The sequence below is a fragment of the Chiloscyllium punctatum genome, chromosome 33, assembly GCF_047496795.1.
Source record: "Chiloscyllium punctatum isolate Juve2018m chromosome 33, sChiPun1.3, whole genome shotgun sequence".
NCBI classification, from domain to species: Eukaryota; Metazoa; Chordata; class Chondrichthyes; order Orectolobiformes; family Hemiscylliidae; genus Chiloscyllium; species Chiloscyllium punctatum.
In genome coordinates this window covers 71779071-71793780 of record NC_092771.1, presented here as the reverse complement: position 1 = coordinate 71793780, position 14710 = coordinate 71779071, and the positions used below count along the sequence as shown (strand labels likewise).

The following is a 14710-nucleotide window of genomic DNA, read 5'->3' as shown; positions in this document are numbered from 1 at the left end:
ATTTGCAGACTGAATTCTCAAAATCACGTGCAGATCATGATTAAGTTAACCAGCGTTTGAAGAAGCAAAGACAGAGAATCACTCGGCCAAAATCCTGCAACACTCTCCCTCACAGCATTGTCGGTCTCTCTGTGCCAAATGGACTGTGAATGGTTCAAGACAGCAGCTCACTTCCATCTTCTCAAGGGTAACTAGAGATGGGCAATCAGTGCTGGCTGAGCCAGTGATGCTCATATCCTGGAAATGGGTTCTATCTCTAGTTGCGGAAACCCAGTTGATGCTACTGCAGGATGATGAGGGATGCTGAGTTCATCCTCCAGGAGACAGCACCATCACATTACCCCCGCCGACACCCACACACTAACACCGCAACGCCACTGGAACAAAAGGCAGTGAAACCAAAGGAGGACTTAGATATAGTTCTTCAAGGTAAAGTCATGAAAGGGGATTTGAACACAGCAGGAACGGGAGACTGAGCTGGATGGTCAGCTGTTTCCCATTGAATGGTGGAGCAAGATCGAAAAACTGAATGTGCTCCTCCTGCTGCTATCTCCCAGGTATGTATATAGTCATGGAGCCCGGGTAGGAAGAAGGGGGCAGGGATTCTCCAGGAGATTGCACTTTCACAACAGTTTTCAGTGAGGGATGGTTTGATGGCTTTTACTTAACTTTTAATCTTTAATACAAGGTTTGTAAAAAAAGGTTTTAAAATGTTGTAAAAGCTTTTTGCACAGTAAATAAAATTAAAGAAAATAAATTGAACTGTCTAAATATAACCGTTTTAAAGCTTTCAAACTCCTGTAAAACAAAATCCTGTCTATTCCCGGATACCATCACTTTCCAGCTACTCAAACTCCAGGGAAATATTCCCTCCCTGTCTGAACCTTTGGTTTGATTTGACTGCTTTTCAGTTCTCCTTCTGTAAGCTGTGAAGCGTTCTTTTTCCCCATTTGTCCGACCCCGAAATGTGATCACACCAACCTTCCCACTATCAAAATCATCATTATGCCATTTTGCTTTTGGTGAACATATAATCACCAGCAGTGCAAAAGTGAGGACCGCAGATGCTGGAAATTAGAGCCTAGATTAGAGGGGTGCTGGAAAAGGGCTTTTGCCAAAACGTTGATTTTCCGGCTCCTCGGATCCTGCCTGACCTGCTGTGCTTTTCCAGCACCACTCTAGACATATAATCACCAGCAGTAAACCATTTGTGCAGCCAATTGAATATTTCCAAACAAAGCCCATTACGAGCCAAGCAAACCATTACAAGTGACAGACTGAGAAGGGACTAAATCAAAGTAGAGTTGTGGGGAGGTGGGCAGCGGTGGAGGTAAAGCACTATATCCCCTACGGTGCCCATCTCTATCTAAAGGCATCAAGAGCATTGATACACACCACATGCTCCTTCTGCAAGGACACCCTGCTGTGTAGCCTTTATCCTCAATCATGGAATAAAATCCCTACAGTTTGGAAGGAGAGCATTGGCCCATCAGACCCCACTGACCATCCGAAGAACTTCACTCCCAGAGCACTCTATCACTGTGACACTGCATTCCCATGACTGATCCACCTAGTCTGCACAATCCTGGATCCTGTGGACAATTTAGCACGACTGATCCACCTGACCTGCACATCTTTGGACTATGGGAGGAAGCTAGAGCACCTGGAGGGGACCCACACTGTCATGGGGAGAACGGGGGAACTTCACGCAGGCCGTTGACCAAGGCTGGACTCCAACCTTGTCCCTGGTGCTGTGAAGCAGCAGTACTACAATCACAATTTAAATCAAAACAGATGATCCCTGCTCCTTGTCACATTGCTGTTTGTGGAGACTTACTGCCCAGAGAGACATCCTGAGGTTCAGAAAGTGTCAATGTAAGTTCAGTCACCTCCAGCCCAGTTAATGTGGTTAACAACAACAACATCAATACTCCAACAGTGTCGTCATGTACAAGGTCCACTCCTGAGTCTGATGGACAGTAACATCAGAATCAGAGTCCTGCAGTCCACACGGAGCAGGGGGATGACCACTTCCCTGTGAGCACTCACTGGACTCTCAATCGTGTTGAACTTGCAGCAAATCCCTTGTCACACAGAGGGGTGAACAGCTCCTACCCAATGTGAACCCGCTGGGGTCTCAGGGGATGGGATGTATCACTGAATCCCTTCTCCCACACTGAGCGTCTGAATAAGCTCTCCCCTGTGTGAGCTCATTGGGGTCTCAGTGGTGCAGGATGAATCACTGAATCCCTTCTCCCACACTGACCATCTGAATGGCCTCTCCTCCTGTGTGGGCTGACTGGGGTCTCAGCAGGTGCTGCATTTGAGCGAATCTCCCCCCACACTGGGAACAAGTGAATGATCTTCCCCCAGAGTGAGCTCGTAAGTATTTAAGCAGGTCAGAGGACTGAGTGAATGCTTTCCCACACACTGAGCAGATGAATGGCCTCTCCCCGATGGGAATGCACTGATGTCTCCGCAGGTGAGAGATTTGAATGAATCCTTTCTCACACATGGAGCAGGTGAAGGGTCTAAATCCACTGTGCCATCTCTGGTGCCTCAGCAGATTGTAAGATCGAGTAAATCCCTTCCCATACATGGGGCAAGTGAACGGCCTCTCCGCAGTGTGACTGTGTCGGTGAGGGTCTCACTGGGAGTGTTAAGTGAATTCCTTCTTCTGATTGTGCCCGTCCTCCTGTTTCTCTCAATTATTATTGACAATTTCACACCAGAACTTGTTCCAGAGTGTGTTCCGGAACAGGCAGAATGGTCAGCTGCAGCTGGTCACCTGTCCGGTCACTGGTCCTGAAAGGTTCACTCTCCACAGATACTGCCTGATCTGCTGAATTTTTCCAGCAATTTCTGTTTTTTTTTCCAGTTTTCGCAGCATTTGCAGATGTTTAGTTTTCCAATACTCATCTTGTCTGTTGCAGAGGAGTTTATTGATGAAATTAGAGGGTTTTGAAAATTGTACGTTAGGTCACACATCAGCTATGATCATCATGAATGGCAGAGCAAAGTCAAGGGGATGAATAGCCTCCTCCTGTTCCAATGAAAGTTATCCAACGTCAGCTTGAGGTAACATTTCCCCTCACTGCTCCCTTCACCTCCATGTCGAACACATTGTTACTGACTGAACAAACCTCCTGTGTTTGAAATTAACTTGCTAATGTTCAGTGGCTCCCTCTCCTGCCACCCGGGTTTAACTCTCATCATGGAATGCTGTCTCGTATTACTGCAGGATTTCCCACAAAGACTAATCCTGGAGTCTGTATCCCCTAGGATCCACAATCACCGTTTATTTCCTTTTTCCTATTTCATCCTGGCTATTGAACTCTCGGTTTCAATCCAATCTCCTGTCATGCTCTTCAACATGTCCACGTGGGTGGACGAGAGGTAGCTGGGATTTAATGAAGGGAAGTGGGGATTAGGCGGAAGCACGAGGAGCGGTGACAGCAAAGACAGTTCACATTGTAACGGTAGAGTTTCTCCATGACGCAGTGAGTGGTGAGGCGCATGGGTTTGTGGGCGGACACAGTTTCAATCAGGGATTTGGTAAGACAATCAGACATTGACCTGTCCATCTGATTGTTAACTCAGAAAGATAGAAAGAAAGATGCACATTTAGACAGCACCTTTGATGTTCTGGGGCAATGAATCATGCTTCCAACCCAATGATTTCAACCTCAAATCTCTGAAAATACAGACACAATACTTTCTACTTGTAACAGGTTGTCTCTGTGCCTCCTCGTTTCTTGTGAAAAGCGTTTTGAGCTGTTCAGCCTTTCCTGGTGATTATAACCGCTATGTTCCTGTAAGATTTTTGACTGAACCTTTATTTTCCTGTTCCTTGTGAATGATGAAAGTAGCAGAAACAGTTCCTGACCTGTGAGGGGTTTTGGTTGGAGTATTTATATTTACAAATCCATTCCTACCCTCACACACAGTGTGAAATTGATGTAAAACTGAAGGAAATGAGTGAGTGAAAACCCACAGAATCATAACGGAATCATATATATCTGAGTTGAATGAACCTGGCATGAGGAAAACATGACAACAATCACAACTAGTTAGAATCACAGAATCTCGCGTGTGCAGAAAGAGTCTATTCGGCCTATCGAGTCTGCAATGACCTGCTCACCCACCCTACCCACATAACCCCACATTAACCATGGCTAGCCCAACCCACCTAAATTGCACACTGCGACCATCTTAGCATAGCCAATCCAGTAACGTTACACATCTGTGGGAAGGTCACAAATTACATCCAAATGCTGGGAATTGTGGATGAAGGCTCACAAATACTTGACTCTGACACAAATGCTCTGCTCTTCAAAATAAAATCTGGGGGACACTGCAACCAGAAAAAATTCTGATTATCTCAGGAGGAAGAGAATTCAAAACTCACGCCATTGACCCACGGGGCGCAGTGAAAGTTACAGAGGTCTGGGAACCATCAGAAATGTAACAGATTGTGAGCAAGGTGGGGGTGAGACAAGGACAAAAAGATAGTCTGTCACACAGGGAAAGGCAGGAGAGATTAAACAGCAGAAATGGTCGTCCCTCACGGCCACGGGGAATAGAGTTAGAGCTGGGAAAGAAACAAGGAAACAAGTTGCGCAGCTGCCAAAGAAATATGTTAAAAAACAGATTATAAAAGCATAGAGGGAAGAGTTCAGTCTGAAATCTTTGCTCTCAATGGTGAGTACAAAAAGCTGTAAAACCTGGGGAGTTCTATTACAGCCAACACATACCCAGGATTGGCCGAGTGTGCTGCAACTTTCTGATATTTCTTTTTCTGACATTTGTAGTCTGATGAAGCTAGTAACTTTTGAAATTGTACTGGAGTTTAATATTCTGGAGAAATGTCAAATAAATCACATTGATCATATTCTGCAGATCTTAGTCCATTACCCTGCGGGTTCCAGCATTTCAGTTACATCCATGTCCTGCCGGTGGGACAGGACATACAGGGATGGTGACGGTGGTGTCTAGGACATTGTAAGCTATGATTCTGTGCATATGACTGTGTCAGCTTGTTGCTTCACTCGTCTGCGTTCCTGCTCACCCAATAAGATGTTAGCAGGGTGAGACAGTACAGTTGGAGCTCCTCTGCTCGCCAGTTCCTTTCCTTTCTGCTTTTTTAGAATTTCATTCTCTCTCACTCTCCCTTTTGCAGACTCTGACACAAGTATCTCAAAATTGTATCATGATAATTAAAAAAAACGTGTCTCCAAAAGAAAACCAATGGAGGAAAATATATTATTCTTGCATCAACTGCATTTTTAAACAAAAACAATTCTGTTCAATAAACACTGTCTCATTTTTTCCTTCAATTCAGTCAAGCGATCTATTATATTTTGTCCCTCAGTTTACCGATCTTCATAAATATCCAATCAATTTCAGAGGAACATGCTGATAAAGTATTGAACCAATTTATCTGTTTAGGTTTTAGCATTAGCTATCAAGTCATTACCATTACAAAAATTGCATAATAATTGGTCTGGGTGACAAGTATACTGAGGTTCACAATTTAATTTATTGACTGTTTGAAAAATGGTACAATATATCGTATTTTCAGGATTCTAACAGTAATTGTTAAGGCATTTGCATGACAATAATTATAGTATGCTTTAGTTTAGTCTTGCTAACAACTACAGTGAAGTTTATATTTGAATTTAATCCAATCTTCCCTGGTACCTATACAGTAATATAAAAATCCATTTTATTTCCAATCAACACACCTACAAAAGAATCCATTATTTCTGATGCAATGCGCACTGTTAAAGATATGACTTTTGTTCATTTGAATGATCTGTGTAATCCCAGCCTTATAAATTTAGAAAAACCTAATTACTTTTCCCTGCAATAATTCCTGTTCATTTTTGCAGATAGCGCAGTCAAATAGCAAGATGAAATTTATCATTATTCTTAAGTATGGTAATAGAATGTTGAAAATCTATATGTTGTTAATATAAAATAATTATTAATTTTAATCCATAGAATATAGAACAGTACAGCACAGTACAGGCTCTTTGGCCACGATGTTGTTCCGACCTTTTATCCAACTCTAAGATCAAACTAACCAACATGCCCTTAATTTACTATCATCCATGTGCCTATCCAAGAGTTGCTTAGATGTCCATGATGGATCTGCATCTACTACCACCACTGGCAGTGCATTCCACACACTCACCACTCTGTATAAAGAAACTATCTCTGACATCTCCGCACAACTTACCCCATTCATCTTAAAATTATGCCACTTTGTGGGGAAAAGTCTTTCATTATCCACTCGATCTATGCCTCTCATCATCTTACACAAAGCTATCAAGTAAACTCTTTCACTGCAATGACCAAAGCCCCAGCTTTGTCAACCTTTATTCATAAGACATGCCTTCCAGTCCAGACAACATTTTGATAAATCTCATCTGCACCTTCTCTAAAGCTTCCACATCCTATGTCTTATGAGGTGATCAGAACAGAACACAATATTCCAAGTATAGTCTCATCAGGGATCCATAGAGCTGCAGCATAACCGCGTGGCTCTGAAACTCAACCTCCCCACTAATGACACTATGCACTGTCTTAATAACCCTATCACCTTAGATATCAGCTATGAGGGATGTATGGACGTGCACCCCACGATCCCTCTGTTCCTCCACATTGTCAAGAATCCTGCATTTAATCTGAAAATATGCATTCAAATTTGAAATTCCAAAATGAATAACTCCACATTTTCCCAGGTTGATCTCCATCTGCCACTTTTCAACCCAGCTCTGCATCCTGTCAATGTCCTCTAGCAACCTACAAAAGCCCTCCACACTATCCACATCTCCACCAACCCTCGTGTCATTGGCAAACTTCCTAACCCACTCTTCCACTTCATCATCCAAGTTATTTGTAAAAATCACAAAGAGCAGAGGTCCCAGAACAGATCCCTTCAGAACACCATTGGTCACCGTGTTCCAAGCTGAAAACTATCCATTTAATCTCACCCTGTACTCTATGGATCAGCCAATTTATTATCTAACCAGGCATGTTTCCCGATATCCCATGCCTCATTACTTTCTAAATGAGCCCACCATGGGGAACCTTATCAAACACCTTGCTAAAATCCATATGCACCACATCCACTATTCTGTCTTCACCAATGTGTTTGCCACAACCTCAAATAATTCATTGAGGCTTGTGAGGCATAACCTGCCGCTCACAAAGCCATGCTGACCATCTCTAATCAATCTATGCTTTTCCAAATAATCATAAATCCTGTCTCTCAGAATTCTCTCCAAACATTTGCCCACAATTGATGTAAGACTGACTCAGCGATGATTCCCAGGATCATCTCAATTGCCTTCTTTATTAAAGGAATAACGTTTGCCACCCTCCAATCATCTGGTATGACTCCAGTGGACAGTGAGGATGCAAAGATCATTGCCAAAACACAGTAATCCCTTGCCTCCCTTCCCATAACATCCTACGTTATATCCTTTCTGGCCCAGGGGACCTATCTATCCCATGATTTTTAAATATTTTCAACACATTCTCTGTCTTAACATCGACCTGTTCGACCATATCAGCCTGTTTCACGTTGTCCTCACAAGGAACAAGGTCCCACTCACTCGTGAAGATTGAAGCAAAGTACTCAGTAAAGACCTCCCCTACCTGCTCAGACTCCTGGCACAAATTTGCTTCACGAAAAGGGGTATAAATGTGGAATTATGTCTCAGCACTGACTTAATGTAAAGATATTACAGTGTATAATCACTCGATTACTTTGAATATTGAACGGTATTTTAACTGAGAAAACACAGTTAAATTGATTTGATTATGTTTCACTTCATGCTAACATTTATTGTATTTAGAACCACAATAAGAGTTTCCTTTTTACATATTTGAAACTGACTTAAAATGCATCGCACGTTTATGTGAAGAAATTATAATTAGCATCTGTTTGTTCCTTCCTTTATCACTGACTGTTCATTTTGAAATTGTGGAAGTTGTACGTTGTTGAAAGGAAGGCAACTTGTCTTCGGCTGAATATTCACATTGAATGACTGATGCATTTTTAAAATTAAAGTACAATGATCACGAAGTTTTGTCAATTTCTCTTTCAAAGAATTGTCATGAGATTCTCTTTATTTAAGACTATCATTCATTTATTCTATTGTTAGTGTAAAATATTGTTTAATTTCCAGTCCATTACACACAAAAACTACCTAATTAATTTACATTCGAATTACTACAATAAATAGCTGATTAGTTTTCATTTGAGTAACCATATTAAACAGAATATTGTAGTCCTGACGTCCTGAGTGGGAACATTACGAAAGAAGCCTGTGGAGCTGTGGCAGTGTCTCTATTACTAGACCCGAGGGAAGGTTTCAAATTACACCTTCAACACAAATATATCAAGAGCTATCTGAATGGTGATTAGAGAGTACTTAAGCACAGATTGAACTGCTTTTCAATCCAACATTAGATCTGCTTTTATCTATAATATCAATAATCATAAAATCTGATACTTATTTGTATCAGGTTACCAAGAAATATGTGTTGGAAAATTCCCTTTATCCACTTTGCTTTTACAAAAGACTTACATCTGTCCCTGTTTTCTCTAACAGAAAGAAATCTGAAGAGGATTTTCACTTTTATGAAGAAAAGGGGAGGTGTTTCCCATATAAAGTAATGCTTCTTCGATTTACGCCTTTTCAGTTTATGTCAGGTTTCATAATAACGCTTTACTTTCGGATCGTGGGGATACCTGTATCTAATTCTGTCGCTTATACGTTCCTGGAGAATATTCGAAAATGTTGCAGAATTAAAGCTTACAATATCTAAGTAATGAGATTGATTTTTGTTTGTTGCAAACGGGCAAGTCCAAACAATTGAAACACATTAAACATTATTATCTCGTGCTATAAGTTGGAAATAAAGTTGATAGCTACTTCAGTAAACTAGCAAATGCAACCACCTATTACTTGTCGGTCAGCTGATTACCTACTTTGTAACTAAATGTTGTGATTCATCTAAATATTACTCTGTCCTTTGATCAAAGTGAAATTGTAATTGTTGTTCATTTTATGAATTGTCAGAAACTTGTTTTTATTTTTCCATTCACCTGTTCATTTTGACCATTAGATTGAAATGCTTTGGAAATATTGGAGTTTGTTCATTTAAAAATAAGGTTTGCACATCTCTCACATATCTCACTTCTTGTATTATGATTCAAGAATGTTTTCTGGTGGAATTCTAGTAAATAACAAACAGTTGTTGGCTTCAAATAAGGTCTTTAACACCCAGTTATCAATCTGTTGTTAATGTTTCAGCTGTTACATTGATATTGATTAGGTACTCATTCAGAGAGATCAACTGACAATTATAAACTTGCAGGATTATTGAATTGAGAAAAGGATACAGAAGTGGAAACATTTTTTGGAAGGAATTGCTTTTTCATTCAAATGTGTAGGCTGTTCAAGTATTCTATATCGCCTTCCATTGGTTTTCTTGTCGAGAATGTAAATTTACAATTCATGTGAATTTTAACGTGTTCTGTATCTTGAAATTTGTATCAGATTTAAGAAGAAAAAGAGGAGCAATTAACACGAAAAGTGCAGTGAATAGAAAGCACAGTAAATTAAATTGACAGAGGTAACTTTTAGTATTGTCTCTGAATATTCAGTCAAATATTTCTAATGGCAAGAGCGTTGTGCCGGTAAAGCACAGCAGGTCAGGCAGCATTCAAGGAGAAGCAGAATCGACGTTTTGGGCATAAGCCCTTCATCAGGAATCTTTTCGATAGTCCTGCTCTTTCTCCAAATATTCGATAGTCCTCACTTTCTCCAAATATGCTTAATGAACATGAACTGAAAATGTTAGCATCTGCAGTTGAACAAGACCAAACAAACACATTTTTTGCAATATTTATAGTGAAAATTTGTTTGAGAACATGCATCAAATCAGATCAAACAACATCTCTTGCCGTTAGAACCCTTGGCCCTTCATAATAAAGAATAACCATGCTTTGCACAACCAGTATGGTGTATAACGACTGAACTGAAATACCAGAGGACAACGATTGCATTTATTGAAGGGAATGATAACCAGATCCTTACTGTGATAGTGGGGATTGATCTCAGAAGATATAAAATTTTACTGTGATTATTCCACTGAACAGTAATTAAATGGTCATGAAGATCTTTGTGCGGCTTTATGTGCAGTGTTTTGTTTGAACATTGATTTCAGTAACATTGAGATATTTTACATATTGACAATTGACAGTTAAAGGTAAGTTTTAAATGAAACAGTTAAAAAATATTGTCAGTTTTGTTTAGCGAAACACAATTCTAAGTTTATGGAATCCCTCCTGTGTGGAAACAGGCCATTTGGCCCAACGAGTCGACACTGACGTTCCAAAGAATAATCCACTCAGCGCCATTCTGCTCTCAGATTACTGGACATTTACCCCCTGACTGATGCATATAACCTACACATCCCTGAACAGAACGTGCAGCTTAGCATGGCCAATTTACCTCACCTGCATTTCTTTGGATTTTGGGAGAAAACCAGAAGGTGGCCCTGTGTATTGTTACAAGACCATTATACCAAGTACCATCCCCAAAGGACTTAAGATGTATTTCTGAGCTGCGGTTCTGTCTCGGATTATCTACATCCCACAAATTTCTAAACTGCATGCATCAGCGTCTATTTCTTGCGGATTATCAGACGCAGGGACCGTTAATAATACATGTGAAATTATATTTGACAAACCCCGAATACTAAGAGAGCTAGGATCATCACTCTAAGCATCCCCAGCATTCTAAAAATTCTGCTGAAGCACAAAAAACTTAATACACAATCCTACAGAAATAATCCCGCACTCACGTCGCCACTGTATAATCAGTTAATGTAAGTCTCTTCAGTCTGAGTTTCAGCGGGTCTTCCATTGATTCGGCTGTCCAGACTTCTTCCTCAACTGGAGATTTCACTGGCCCTTTCATCCGAGTTTAGTGAGTCCATCCTTTCTCCGCTCTCCTTATTGTCGTTTCGGTAATCAAAGGATCCTGATATGGCCCTTCCCAGTCCGGCTGCAATTTAGTCTCTGTCCATTATTTTACTAAGGCCCAATATCCCGGCCGGATGGGATGAACGGTGAATTCAAGGGGTGGAGTCTGTGCCAATAAACTCTGTTTCCTGAGGAGAGACAAAGAGGCGGACAAGCCCAGTATATATTTCTTTAGAACAAGTCTTTAGTTTCGGGAATTGTCAATTCTCCGTTCATTCCCAGGTAAGGTAATCCAAATATGATTTCATAGGGTATAGTCCCAAATGTTTCCTTGGGGCTGTTTGTACTCGCAAGAGAGCTATAGGTGAACATTTGGTCCAAGGGAGTCTGGTTTCTATTATCAATTTAGAGAGCTGTCGTTTGAGTGTTTGGTTCATTCTCTCAAACCTTCCTGATGATGGTGGGTGCCATGGAAAATGGAACTCCCAGGAAATTCCCAACCCTTTCATTATCTCCTGTCACACTTTAGAGGTAAAGTGAGTTCCTTGGTCGGAATCTATTTGGTTCACTAGCCCATATCTGGAAATTATGTGCTCCAATATTGTTTTACACACCACACTCGCAGTGGTAGTAGCTTGGGGTATGCCTCAACACAACCAGACAGATTATCTACTACGACCAGTATATATTTTAGTCTTCCTACTCTGGGTAATTCAGTATAATCTTCTTGTATACGCTGGAAGAGTCTCAATCCCGGGTCTCTTCCTCCCGGGTTCTGTTTTCTCAAGACTTTCTTATTTAACTTTCTGCATATGATACATCCCTCACATATGTGTTTAGCAATTGTATATAGTCCTTTACATCCATATTCCCTAAGAACTAAATCACACATTGCTTGTACTCCCCAACGGCTGACCTGATGCAGGACAGCCATAATTTCTCGCATCATCATTTTGTTTAAGATTTCCCTTCCATCAGATAACATTCATTGCCCTTCTGCTGTTTTTTTTCAGCCCCAAAATCTATCAATTCTTTTTCAATTCTTTCAGTAAATATAAGTGATTCCGAGGATCAGGGACAGGAGATATTAGGGATAGAATCAGCACTCCTTGTGTGTCCACGCCTACTTCCTTAGCCACTTCATTGGCTAATCTATTCCCCCGAACATCTGGTTCATTTCCTTTCTGATGACAATTTACCTGCACTACCACTATTTCTCGTGGGTGTAATAGGGACTCGAAGACTCGTTTAATCAACTCCTCTTGTGCGAATTCCTTCCCCCAGCTATTGATCAGTCCTCTTTCCTGCCATATCTTTCCAAAAGTGTGCACAACACCAAATGCATATTTCGAGTCACTGTTTGCTGCTCCCTCTTTATTTTCTAACGATCTATGGACACTTTCCAATGCATATAGTTCGCAGGTCTGAGCTGACCACCCATTTGGCAACCTTCCTGCCCCTACCACAATACCTTTCATCCCATCTACAACTGCATACCCATTATGTCTTTTCCCCTCAGTCACCCGGGATGATCTGTCTATAAAGAGTCAGTCTCCTGCATGAGGCAGAACATCTCTCAGGTCCATGCAGACCTTAGTTTGGTATTCTACAATGTCAAGGCAGTCGTGCACTGGATTCTGAGGAGATTCTCCTTCCCCTTTTGAAAAGAAAGGAAGGTGCATTTAAACAATTGTCCGTGACCAACACAAGATCATCCTTTTATATTAATATTGCCTCATATTTCAGAATCCGCGTGTCTGTCAACCATTGCCCAGCTTTTTGATTTTGGATCGTTCTCACTTGGTGTGGGGTACTTACTATTAGGGCTCCCCCAAATGTAAGCTTTCTGCTTTCCTCCACCAACAGTGCAGTGGCAGTCACTGCCTGCACACACTCAGGCTACCCCTGGGATACTGGATCCAATAGTTTCGAAAGATATGCTACTGGCTGTTACATTCCTCCCCACCTCTTTGTTAATACTCCCAAAGCCACTCTCTTATCTACGGTAGCAAAGAACTGGTAAGATTTATCTAGAGCAAGTAAGGCTAACATGGGGGCATGGATCAGATCTCTTTTGAATTCTTAAATAGTTATTTTTCCTCTTCTTCCCAACTCAGACACTTTGGTTCCTCCTCTACTAGTTTGAGATATAATTTATTCGTCTTTTGAGCATAAGAATCAATCCATAATCTGCAATATCCCGTTAAATCCCAAAAATTATGATATTCCCGTTTATTCCTGGTCAGCGGAATCCCCACTATTCCCTTTAACCATTCCAGGCTTCCCTTTCGCTTCCCTCACAAACTAAATGTCCCACGTATTTCACTTTTCGCTCCACATATTGTAATTTGTTTTTAGATACCCGCGGTCCCTGCTGACCCAGGAAATTCATTTATTTTTTCGAGGCTTCTACTCCTCTTTCCCGTCTTTTTCCTGTTACTAAGAGGTCGTCTACATACTGCAACAGGGTAGTTCCCTTGAAGCTGCTAAATTTCTCCAATATTTGTTCTAACATCTGTCCAAATAAATTTGGGGATTGCATAAACCCCTGGGGGAGCACAGTCCTCCGGTATTGCTGTTTCCATCCTTTTCTGGGATCTTCCAATTCAAAGGCAAAAAATTCTTACTGTCCTCCCAAAAGGCATCCTTTAAATCTATGACACTAAACCATTTGTGATCATGAGGGATCGTACTTAATAACGTACAATTCAATATTCTCAAATCCTGCACCAATCGATAAGTTTGATCGGATTTACGCACTGGTAGAATTAGGATATTATTAGGAGACATACATGGCTCCAACAGTCCATCTCCAGCCCCTCAATTAATTGCTGCAGACCTCGTTTACCTTCTATGGAAATGGGATATTGTCGCTCATAAACAACATCCCCTTTCCTTTTTAAACTTATTTCTATGGGACGGATCTGTATTTTTCCACGATTCCCTTCTCTAGCCCATATAATAGGGTCTACCCCTCTCTCCACATCTTCTGTCAACATTGCCATTTGTACAACTAATTCTTTTTTCCTGGATTCAAATCTCCAGTCCTAAGAGGATATTTAAATGTCTCCCCAGTAAGTTACTTCCTATATCAGCGGTATACAACAGTTCCCCTGTAACTGTATCCTTCGGACCTTCTATCATCATAAGTTCAAATACTGGAACAGTAAATTCTTCCCTTTAACCCCGGAAATAGTAATTGACTGTGTTGACATTCCTACTTTCTTTGGTTTAAAATTCAGCGATGACCGTGCTGCCCCCGTATCTACTAGGAAGACTACCTCTTCCCCACAGGGTCTCACCTTCAAGTTTATCAAGAGTTCCTGGTGGCTCCCCGGGGGCAGAAAACCCTGATACCGTGAGTGTGAGCACCGGCAATATAGGCATTTGCTCTCGCCAGCGCGCATGCGTTGGTTGGGTAGCTCAGCTGGTTAGAGCGTGGTACTTGTAACGCCAAGATCGTGGTTTCAATCCCCACACTGACCATGTGCAGCGCTTGTGCGCTGGTGCGAGCTGAGCTAATCGAAAAACGCGATTGGCGCGGCAAAAGCAAATGCCTCTAGTGCCGGTGCTCACAACCACGGCAGCTGTGCATTTTCTGCTTCTTATCGATCGCACGATAGTCGGAGGTATTTCCTTTCGTTGCAAAGCTTTTCAACAAAAAAAGCATTTACTTTTCCGAACGCGCACACTCGAGTTAACCAT

General features: G+C 41.3%; 1 non-coding gene across 1 annotated transcript; it reads left to right on the top strand.

The window, feature by feature from the left end:
- The first annotated feature begins 14417 nt into the window (after window positions 1-14417).
- Window positions 14418-14491, top strand: trnat-ugu (transfer RNA threonine (anticodon UGU)). Its single transcript has one exon. It is a non-coding gene; the product is annotated as a tRNA-Thr (tRNA).
- The last annotated feature ends 219 nt before the right edge of the window (window positions 14492-14710 follow it).